The sequence below is a fragment of the Phocoena phocoena genome, chromosome 1 (assembly GCF_963924675.1).
Source record: "Phocoena phocoena chromosome 1, mPhoPho1.1, whole genome shotgun sequence".
Taxonomy (NCBI): domain Eukaryota; kingdom Metazoa; phylum Chordata; class Mammalia; order Artiodactyla; family Phocoenidae; genus Phocoena; species Phocoena phocoena.
Genome location: NC_089219.1, coordinates 120,428,313 through 120,440,628, shown reverse-complemented (window position 1 = coordinate 120,440,628; position 12,316 = coordinate 120,428,313). Strand labels below are relative to the sequence as shown.

General features: G+C 45.6%; 1 protein-coding gene across 3 annotated transcripts in view; it reads right to left on the bottom strand.

Moving 5' to 3' along the window:
- Positions 1-12,316, bottom strand: part of PBX1 (PBX homeobox 1) — a 278,098-nt gene that overhangs the window by 174,348 nt on the left and 91,434 nt on the right. The gene's annotated exons all lie outside the window — the stretch shown is intronic.

Here is a 12,316-nt window from a genome sequence, read left to right as displayed (position 1 = left end):
TGAACGGAAGCCTCTCGCCCAGCCCCAGGTGCGGGCACACGCGTGCGTGCGCACCCAAAGTTTGCCCATATCTAATGTCAACGTGCAGTCGTTTAAGAGAAAAATTCCATCTCACCCGGCTAATCAGAATTGTTAGAGAGACCATTACCACAAACACTGGGAACATCTGAAATTGATTATTTTGACTTCACTCGTTAATGAAATCCTCCAGCGACCAAGAACTAGCCTTGGATGAATTTCTACATAATGAAAAGAAAAAAACAACAGTAACTTCACTGACTTAAAAAAAAAATTTTAAAAGAAAGGAAAAAAAAAGGACTCTCTGTGTATGTGCAAGGTATGTGTATTTATTTGGTGATTTCTGTCGGTGTGGAATAGTTGAGCCGAGCTGAATCTGTTCCCACCATTTTGTGCGAGTGCAGATATTAGCATGGACCTCACATCCCATAAGGAGCACCCCACATCATTAAATGTCTTGGGCTGGCGCATAGGGAAGAGAAATGCGGGATGTCACCGGCTGATAGGGAAGAAGACTTGATGTTATTTATTAGGGAACACTTACCAGAAACTGCATTTTCTCCATTTGCATTAGATACGGCACTGCTGCCTTTGTAAAGTGCGTACAGGCGCGCGGACTCGGGCAGAAAGGGAACACTCCTTCCGAAACCACCGCCCCCCCACCCCGCGCTTTGTTCACTGTCCCCTCAGTCTCAGGCCTTGGTCTACAAAGCACCTTACCCTACCACCTTCTTCTGTTCCCTCTCTCTTCTCTGCTCCCTACCCCATTTTTCTGCCCCAGAGTCGCTTTGTCGCTCTGAAAACCCCTTTCTCACCCGTGCTCCCGATAGGGTCAATACATTCAGCTCACCCCATCTTCCTTTCAGTTCTGACCCTGAATGCCTTCAGTCAGCTAGCTATTGAGATGTCAGGATGCCTACAAAGAAAGGCCATCCCAGCAGTGCTTATAGGTGGATTTCCCCTAAATTCATGAATTACAGGAGTCACACGGGGAGGGAGAGAAGGGGGGAGAGCTGACATACATATTTTTAATGAGAGTAAGGGGAAAACTGAGTTAAGGCTTCCAGTGGAAGTGCTGAAATTTTCCACCAGGGGATTCTCCTGGAAAGGGATTGTGTGTGGAAGCATAATTGCTAGATCCCTGGCCCCCACCAGGTTCCTCCCCAGCATTTCTGTGTGACAGTCATCAAAATAATCCAGAAATTTGCTTTAAAGATGCAAGCCTCGGGCCATCAGCTCTCAAACAGGTCTGAGGCTATTTCCCCTGGATCTCCCTGAGGGTGTGTTACAGGTAAGGGAAGAAAACCCGAATAAGCGTTTTCCCGTAGTGGCAGCTCTCAGGAGTCCTCGGCATGGGGCCTCGGTCACTCGAGGACAGAGTCTGGCTTCCTTGCAGACTGCCCACCACTTACAGGTCCTCATATTCTTGAAGCAGTCAAATGGATAAGAGGAATTCTCTCCAGCCCTCAAAAACACCAGCCGGTAGTCTGATCTCCATACCGGCAGCAGCTATAGAATTGGGAGAGAAGGAAAGGGCTCGTAGAGGACCAACCCGTGAGGGTCCAGGAAAAGCTCCCACGTGGGTGTATCCACTGCAAAAGCCAACTGGGTGGCAGAAAGTACTGGAAGGCTGTGAGCATGGGAGTTTGGGGCTGAGGGTAGAACAGAGAATTCCCTAAGAGTACGGGGATGTGTAGTGTGAACTCAGAAAAGGACAGTAGCCCACAGACAGAAGGTCAGAGATGCAGTGCATGTATTCTAGAGAATTCATCTTCTGGAAAGGAGTCTGGAATTAGAACTCGGTCCATACTTGAGACCACTTACTCCCGGGGAGTCCAAGAAAAAGGAAGAGAATAGGAGGATTCCTGTGAAACAAGTATTGCTCACCTGCAATACCCATTCTCCTCTGCTAGGAGAATCTGCCCTGGCCCCACATCCTCTGTACATCTTTTAGGGGGCACCCCTTACCCTGATCCCTTGCTCCCAACTCCCTAATGCAGCGGCCTCTCCCCCACCTAAAGAAAGTGGCCGAGTGTAATTATGCAGAAAGCACCACTGGAGCTATATCAATAAGACAGACGTCTGTTGTATCATTCTCTCTCAGTAAGGCATTTCTTCTCCCCAATTGCTCATATAGAATCATAGCCTAATAGCATCCCATTAACATAATTGCCAACACAACTAGTGTTCCGTGTCTCAGAGCCATTTACTTACTTTACCATAAAGAATACCAAAACAGCCCTAAAATCACAAAGAGGAAGGAAGAAGAGGGGTGGGTGCTGGGGAAGGCGAGAGGAAAAATTTATCCCCTTTATATTCCCTTTGCTCCCCCGAAAGGGGTTCCAAAATGATAAACACAGGAGTGCTTCTCTCATCTGCGGGAATCGGAACACAGAGCCTTCCTACCAGACTCCCAAGCAGACGTGTGCTAAAATCTAAACAGATTCTACCAGGCGAAATGAAATTCCCATTATTTTTAATTAATCCTTAATTAAAATATATTACTCCGCAGATTCCGCAAATCTCTCTTAATATGCAAATGCGGCCCATTCAAGGATATTTACATATCATTAATTAAAACGGCACATTCTTTCAGTCTAACAAGCTGAGGGGCTATGGCTGCTGCCACGCTGGCGTGAGGAGCCCGTCCTGGCAGTGCCAAGCTCATCTGATAAAAAGACGTCAAGCGTTGGCCGCGTCTGGGGACGGTGAGGCCAAAGGGGGAGAGTGCATTATACTTTGATGCTCTCTAGAACAAGGACTTCAAATATTATCTTGGGGCTCTGGCCAAGTGCTCTGGCAGGGCTCTGAGGCTCCCTGTTATCTACACCTACCTAAAGATCACCTCAGGTCCCAGCCCAGCTGGGCCTTGGCTAGGAGACCATGCGTTTCTCACTCAGGCAACCATGAGTCACGGTGGAGGTGGGCTGGGTGGAGGAGGGTGCTGCCGTGGGAGAGAGGATTTGTACACACTTGTCCTATTTTCGCCACAGAAGTGACGTCTTTCTGAGCCTCAAAGTTGACCCCCGCACCCACCGCCCTCCAAATCAAGACACAATGAGGTTTGGTGGGGAAAAATGAAAATGGACCCAGTACACCAATTGCTTAGGTTAACAACAAAGGATTCCTAGGGGAAAAAGAGTCTCTGGGGTGGGACTTTGTGTTGGATTTCACAGAGCCCTGTAAAGGCAAGTTCAGGACCAGGTAGCAAAGGGGTTGACCATTGGGAACAGATGATGGAAGGATGGTAACAATGACACAGTTCCCAGCCAAAATGTATGGTGGAGGGGGGATTTCACCTAGGAAAAGCATGTAGAAATGGACATCAATCACTATTTCCACAGATAAGCCTTATCAATCAAGGAGAGACCTACAAACAGCACTCCACCCACCCCCAAAGATGGAGAGAGGTAGCCATTTGTGTATAGCCAGAAGGACAGCCCGCTGGCCTCACGTCTCTCACTATCTGGACCACCTGAGACAAGGACAGGCCCGGAAACGAAATTCAGGGAGCATAAGCTGCATTTACTATCAGCCTTTGCCCTGAGACCTCTGGAAACGCCCACATCTGAGAATCTCACTCATCAAGATGGGCTGCTGGCAGCTGGCTGGGCTCTCTTACCAGCTAACTGACTCACTCTTGCACAAATCATTCAAATGTGTGCCTCTGCTAAATTACAGCTGATTATATACCATAGACATTGGTGGTCACTGTTTAATAGTCGAAAACAAAAATATGAAATCCTTGAATGCCAAGGGTCTACTGCGCTTAACTGAAAAACTGCTTCTCAAATTATGACAGAGGTCTTGTCCATATGCTATCTTCAGGCTGAAGTGGTGACCCAAAGGGTCTGAGATACAGCTCAATGACCATGATCCGAGCCTCCTGTCTTGGCCCAAATGCCCTCTGCTTCGCTGTACTCTGTAGTCCCATCAGAGTCAGAGTTATTGCTTTGCCAATATTTATTTTTTCAGATTATAAATTTCTATAATGAAAGGACCTTAGCTAAAACACTGCATTGTTTTTTCGTTAGCTCACTGCCATGTAAAGACAGGAACTAAATACACACACAATGGATGATCAAAATGAGATCAGTAAGAAAAAGGAAAGGTCTCAAGGCCAAGCGTTCATGAAAGTGGCACAGTCGGCCTGCAAAAGCCTTTGGAAGCAGCGTCAATATAGGTGGGGAGAGACACAACATTTGCAAAAAATTAACTAGAGTGGGTAGAACCATCCCAAGATAGACATGATCTCAGCTTCTCTTCTTAGGGGGCAGCCTAGTGCTTAAAATCAAACCCAGGGTCAAATCTCAGCTCTACCCAAGACAAACAGCGTGACAAAATCAGTTGCATAAAAATCTCTACATCTCAGTTTATGTATCTGAGAAAAGGGGAATTGATGCTGTCCTTTAATGAGTTCTGTGAAAATAAATGAGATAACTGAATAAGGACCTCAGCACATAATCAGGACTCAATAAAAGGCAGTAATTATTAAATTATTATTTATTGTTACTTTTTTGGTGGGGAGGGGGGCAGATGTCAGGACCTTAGTCTGAAATCTCTCCCAATTTTAAAATCCAGTGACTCTCAGGAATCTTCTCATTCCCATCCTTCATCTTCCAAATTTATTTCAGCCCCTCTCCTAGGCATTATTTACTGATAGCCTTTGAAACTAGTCTAGGGACATTTCCATTACTAGAATAGCAATAACAAAAGCCCCACAGTTCTACTGAGCTTATCAAGCTGCAGGATATCTGCTCCATCAGCCAGAATCTGTTATCAGGCTTCTTAGAGCAGCTATCATTATTTCATTATTCTTTCTCAAACTAATCTGAGAAACGAACACACTAGTACATTAGAACAACATAAGCGTTAGCTAAATACATTACTGAATCGTTGAAACCTCAGGCATATTTATACACAAAAGCATCAAATAAGAATAATGATAATAAGGGATTTGAGCCTCCTTTTAACATTCACAATGTGTCCACTGAATGCAGAAATGAATAGAGCCTTCTTTCTTTCCAGCCAGCTTTTGAAGCTATTGGGAAGAGCTGAGTTGCAGGCAGATGAAATGGGTTCCATATTTGCAGAAGACTCACAGGACTTGGATTTGGAAGAGCAGCAGTTGCATTCAGAGGACTCGATCTTCTGGCAACCACGGGACTGAGGCACGTGGCTCTTCAAGCGCAGAAGTGGCTGAATCATTGGCGTCAGGTATGGAGTGTCCTGGCTGCCAACAGCAGAGGCAGAAGTTGTTTCTAGTGGATATGCCTCCCATGATGCTGTGGACACCGGCTGCCCGGCCCTCCAGACATTCTGTGAGCCAACCAGTGTCCCATGTATTTTTTTAACCTTTGTCTTTTAAATCCAAGATCTTTCAATAAATTTTTTATTCTGCTGAGAGTAGCCAGAGTGTATGACTTTTAGTGCAACCAAAAATTCTGACCAGTACAGCTTTGCTGCCAACATAAAAGAGATCAGCAATTATTTCTGCCCAGTTAGACAAGAATTTTAAAAGTAAACTGCTCACAGAATTCATTACAGGGTTGGAACTCCTTTGAGGAAGTCCTCCTCTGCCCCCACCCATGACAAAAGGTCTCTTTTCTAAGATCCCACAACACAAATTCCAAGTCTATGACACCATGAAGCACCAGAACAACACAGACTGACGCCAGGACCTCTCTCATGATGGGGGTTCAACCCAGGCCCCAAACCTTAATATTCTGTGCTGGTATCATGACCAGCGTTGGCACTGCTGTCACCCATTATCAAAAGCAACGTGGGGGCTTCCCTGGTGGCGCAGTGGTTGAGAGTCCGCCTGCCGATGCAGAGGACATGGGTTCGTGCCCCGGTCCGGGAGGATCCCACATGCCGCGGAGCGGCTGCGCCAGTGAGCTATGGCTGCTGAGCCTGTGCTCCACAACGGGAGAGGCCACAACAGTGAGAGGCCCGCGTACCACACACACACACAAAAAGCAACGTGGACATGTGACCAGAGGGAAAGTCCCCACCTAAAGGGGTTTAAGAAGACAGAGCCTCAAAAGCTCAAGACACCTGGACAAGGTCCCCAGCTGGTTAATGTCACATCATACTGAAAAGGAAAGACTTTATTAGGATGAGGGAAACCTGGACTTCCTATGACCTCAGTTCATCCGCTTCAGTTGAGATATCTGAGTCCTCTTCTTTACCATACAGCCACCTCCCTTGGTTACATGGCTTAACATTAAGTAATTCATAATATTCACCACATGCTAAGTGGCTACCAGTTTTTGATTGACAATGCAGCCTTTTGCTCTTTCAGGATTTACCTGTCACAAATGGGGAGACTGTACGAAACCCCTTGACAGAATCACCTGGCACCATTCAGCAGGTGCTTGGATTCCTGCACACAGGGCTACCACCTAACTTTCTTCAACACTTGACTTCTGAGAAGAGTAATTAACTCACACATCATCTGATTAGTCATAGCTGTATTATGAAAGGTGGCCTAGAGTTCACCCCAAACTTACCTGGCAATTGGTATTTTACTTAAGGTGCCAACACACTTCACCATACTTCCCTAATGTAATTATTTGCATAGGACTATGATGGATAGGATATCATACCAAGAGCAATACATTGCAGAGCACTCAAAAAGGTGTTTGATGATCTCATAAATGTTTTAATTGCAATGACAGACAGGTGCAATCATCTCATTAAATGTAAGTATCTTTGATATAGCTTTACTTTCAAAGAACACACAGCGTGTCGACGGTAAGTATCTTTACTTGCAGAGCCTAGATCAGGCAAGCTATGGGCCAGACCCCAAAGCACGAAATGTCAAACAGACTCCACGTTTCATGAACAGTAACATGTTATTACATTAGGTCACACTGTACCCATGGGGAGAGGTGCCCCACTAAGATACCTCTGCTCTGTCCAAATCTCAAGATAAAAGACTTACAGGAAAAAAAAAAAAAAAAACTTTAGATTTTGCTGAAGTCATCCCTTTGGCTGAAAGACGCTAAGGCTGTGGCTTCTGGGAAACATCTGAAACTTACAAAGCTGGGCAGGACATATTTTCACAAGCTGTGCTTATGTTAGCACCAATGCATTTCTATGATATCATAGTCAATTTTAAAACATTTGTGTTTTAGAGATGTAGTTCTTTGTAGTAACACAATAATAAAAGGATAAGGGAGGGAGAGAGTTCTAATTCAGGAGGAAGAAAAACACTTCTGATCAAAGTCCTGCACATTAACACCCTCCTATCCAAAGGAAATCAGTAAATATACACCTTCATATGCATGTATAACACAGAATGATAATCTTCACATAACAAGGAGGTACAATGGGGGAGAAACAGTGGTCATAATAACCAAGCAACCAAACTCCAGACAACTGTGGAAAAGACCAGTGCAGCTTAAGTGTGGCACAAAGGTATCCCACTGCTACCTGGCTGTGTAGGGGGCCCTGATCCAGGGGATGGTCAAAGTCCACATTTCTGAACACCATAATGGGCGCAGGGGGTGCTCCAGGCTTGTCTGGAACGAACTGAAGATGTCTCCTCTGACCCTGAGCCATTATGCATGACACCAGACCACCACAATTGACCATGGAAACTCAGGATTGACTTAGTACAGGCTGCAGGATGTACCCAGGGCTTTCTACGGCTTCCAGGTGTTCTATAAAAGCCCTACGAACTCTGCCTAAACCCTGTCTCCTAGATGGCCTAAAGTCTGGCCAGGATAAAAGTTCTAAAAACAGACTAACGAGGTATTAAAAACAGGCTCGTTCTTCAAGTCTGAGAGGAATTGATTTCATTGCATTTAGACAGTATTTAAGAAAACATTCGGACAACTGATGCTCTCCATGGGAGGGTATGTTTTAGGTCTTCGGGGTGTTTTTTTTCTTTTTTACTCTGGAACCAACCTAACCAACCCTGCTTGAAAACATGAAGTGAAAAAAGAGCTAACACTACTTTTATCTGAATGTCCAATGAGGTGATGACGCCTACGTACACATTCACTAATACCAAAACTAAAATTACAAAGGTCAGGACAAGAAACTGGCTTACAGTGAAATTGCCAGTGATCCTTGGACCGCACGGAGGGAACAGTCTCAGGGCTCTCTCTGTGGATGTGGAGATCTCTTGGACACGAACCACCGAGACTATTATCCCTCATGCCAGATGGTATGTCCTGCAGACACATGGGAGACAAGGGGCCTCTGCTGGCTTCAATCACAGGTACTCAAACATTGGCCCTCCTTTTCTTTCTGACCACTACGGATGCTGAAGAAGTAAAGGATAAGAGAATGGCATCAGGGGTTCAATTTATGAAGAACACAGAGCCCAGTGAGGAAGAGTCAGCGGGAATAGAGAAAAACCGAGGAGAGGTTGCCTCCTCTTCGCTATTTCCAACCTGTGTTGCCTGAAGCAAGGTGAACAGGCACAGCAACAGGCGATGTGTTTGCCTCCCTCCAAATGTGCTAAGTTCTTTGAATGTGGCAATTATCTGATTGCCCCCCACCCCACACACGAGCATACTGCAGATATTAATCAAGGCTCCCGGCTCCACAGGTAAGGTAGGTAACCCTTGTGCTGAATAGCATTTGTGGGGAGGAGTATATAAATCCTTGAAAGGGAATTAGTAGTATCAACAGCTGATGCATTATTTAAGAGGCACAGACCACAATCTATATTATTGTTAGAACCGAAATGAAATACTGTACTAGAATGAAAAACGTCATCCTGTGCTTGGTTTTCAAAGCTCAGTGACTAGAAAGCAAGTATGTTGCAGTCAAGGGTAATGTACATAAAAGTAGCAATGTTTTGTTAACCAAGAAAAGAAGGTGCTGGCAGCAGGCGGCAGTACAACCACTAAGTGCGACCTCTACACGAAACTACTTCCTTCTTCCTCTGCTGATGTTGCTTACAACTGAATGGGCTTTTATCCAGTTGATAGGGTGACGAGGAGCAACAAGTTAATATAAAGAAAGTTTATGTAATGGCAGAGGTCCTTCCTTTATCCCGAGGAGACTCCTAAAGTGTCCTTGATCTTTCGCCAATCTCTCCACGTAGGTGTTTTGAGTCTTCTCAGCACTGCCATGTCAGCTGCAGCTGAGAGGCCTCTGTCTCCTGGCCGCCGCTTTCAAACCTAGTGTTAAGTTTCCCAAGGCTCCAGGCCCCGGCATGTCCCATGTGGGCAAGGTCCCCAAAGGCCTCCGTTCAAAGCCCAAACCAGTATTTCAGGCTTCGGCAACATTCCCTGATATATTAAAGCCAGGTGCAACCCTTCTCCCGTTTGCTTACACCTTATTTTCTACCAGGACAGCATGTGATTCTCCCCAACCTCTTCTACCAGTCAACGTTTTGGGTTGCAAACAACAAGAATGGACTCTGGCTCACCTAGTAAGGAAAGGAATTTATTGGACAGATATGCAGTGCCTCACAGAATCAACAGGAAGTCTGGGGAACCAAACTCGGCAAAATAAGCCCAGGCAGCTGAGGCCACAGCCAAGGCGCTGCCACAGGAAGTCCGTTAGGAGACAGGCACCACGCTGCTGGTTCTGGGGACGCTGACCGGCCACAGCCACTACCCCCGGTTCTGCCGCCACCTCTGTCATCCTGTCCCTCTGCTCATCTCCCTCAAAGTTCAAGCTTGGGGTCTTCCCTGGTGGCGCAGTGGTTGAGAGTCCGCCTGCCGATGCAGGGGACACGGGTTCGTGCCCCGGTCCGGGAAGATCCCACATGCCACGGAGCAGCTGGGCCCATGAGCCATGGTCGCTGAGCCTGCGCGTCCAGAGCCTGTGCTCCGCAACGGGAGAGGCCACGGCAGTGAGAGGCCCACGTACCACAAAAAAAAAAAAAAAATAGTTCAAGCTTGGGCACATATTTCCAACCAGCCAAGTGCTAAGTGTTCGTGTTCCTGCTGCCAGGAACAGGCAGGCTTGGGAGGCAGGCTCTGCGGGAGCCCCTCAAATGGCAAGAGAACGTTCTTCCCAAACTCATCTCCTGCTTCCTCGGTACAAATCCCACTTCCCTTTACACACTCAAAGGACCCTGCTTGGTTCAGCAAAGAGTCTGATAGACTAGAAATAGAATATACAGTATATATTCGCTCCCGTAGAAGGTGCTTTGGGGATACAAGGGAAAAATAAGCTACAGCTGCTGTTCTCAGAAAACTTAAGCATTAATATAAAGGGAGGGGGGCTATATTCCTAAGGAGGAGGTGGCAGAGAAATACATGTCCCAGGCTTAGAACTTAAAATGAAGAGATCCGTGGGTGAAGAATTTCCAGGGGTATTTCAACAGAACCTTCACCCATCTCCAGCTGAGATGATATGAATCAATGTGTAGCTTCAAGTCTGGACACATTCCCGGGATGCGATTACTACAGCTTGAAACGACACACCTAATTTCCAGCTATTCGGGGAAAGAAACATTTCCGCACTGGCGTCTACGTCACACTGTTCACGGGTAGGGATGGAGGCGTGGGGATGGAAACCACACTTTCTAAGTGCCTCCTATCCACAGGCACTGTGCGACACGAGTGATACGTATGATGGCCATTGGTCATCCCAATAATCTTGGTGAGGCAATTGTAAACTAGAGGCTAAAGGCGAGGGTTCTGGAAATCAGAGTCTAAGATCAAATCCTACCTCTGCTACTTAGTAATTGTGTGCACTTGAGCAGGTTACTCAATCTCTGTGTCCTTTGTTTCCTCAGCTATAAAATGAGCATAGTAAGAGCCTCTGCCTTGATAGGTTGTAGTGAGCGTTCAAACAGATAATATATGTAAAGCGATTATAACAAGTACCTAGTATATAGACGCTCAATAAATATTAGCTATTATTATTATAAGGTAGCTAGTAAAATCCCCCTTTTACTGCCCAGTAATCTGAGGTTTTCAGAGGCTAAGTATTCTGTCCAAAGTCATAAAGTCGGACCTTATATGTAGAAATGCAGAACTGGAGTGTCAAACTCGGGTTTGACTCTAAAAGCCACTGTTATTTCCATGACACCATGCTGTGTCCACACGCCTATAATATCAAACACACTCAAGCTGCTGTCCAGAGCCAAAGCTGGTGTTCCACTGCTGTGATGCTGAGGAACTGTCAGAGCAATTATCTGTATTAATAGGTCTCTAGTATTTCATCTCTAGTGGTTATCTGTACTTGTTTTGGTCATTCTTAGAAAGGCAAGGACTGGAATTCCCAGAAACCTTTATGACCACAACAGATAAAAACAGTTTTCAGTGGGTCCATCTACACACACCAGGCTGACGAGAACCTTTAGAAATGACACATTCACTTTCCTGGCCTTTGGGCACAGGGTCACTTTTACAAGTAGGCTAAATCATGGCTGCAGAATTACAGTGTGTTATAAGGTTGATTGGGTTTTTGTCTTTGCTTTTTTTTTTTTTCCCAGTTCTCCTTCTTTTGTTCTTCCTTTTTTCTTTCTTATTTATTATTTGAGAAATAACCACAAATTCTGAATGCAACTGTGGTTAAGAGAAAAAGGAGCCATCCTCTGAATTTTTAGGTCTCCCCATTTGCCACCCACCTGCCACCCATCACTCTTCTCCCCCTTTCCCCTAGAATCTGCCTGACAGCGGGGCACAAATACCAGCAGCCACGACACTGAAGCTGCTGGGAAGCACCTCTGCAGTGGTGCCTTAGCAGATGGCCATCCCCAAAGCCTCCAGAATGACGGGATGGCAGCTCAGGGAGGGGCGGGGCACCAGGAGTTTGTGTAACTCTGGGACTATCTGTCCATCACCTTTCTTTCCTGCACAGCATGCAGGTTGCATAGGCTTAACCACAGCGGTCGATAGAGCCACACAGATCAGGGTGAGTCAGTGAAAGACAGTAAGACAACAAATTTAACTGAGGAAAGAAAAAGAGCATCTCTTTCCTTGACCACCCCATCAAAGTAAAATTGAGCCTCCTTTCTACTTGAGCAGACACTCAGATCACCTAATGCTGAACAGGAAGGTGTGATCTAAATGTTCCTACATCCCACGTTCCATAGTTCAGGACCAACTAAAGTTGTTGTTGGCATCTTGTATGGATTTTGTGTCTAGTTTCTGCCCTCAGAGAACAGGTACCATCAATATACTAGGATTGTGAAATTATTGCTTTATTTCTGACTTGAAGTAAATCGTACTTACATTGCATAAGATTTACTGTTATTTTGATTTTATTGCTTCAATTAATCCAGTTTTAATACATCATGATAATATGGGGTTTAGTTTACCATATTATTATTGCCTACTGTCAAGATAAACGTCTCCCGATTACCTGAAAGACAGCA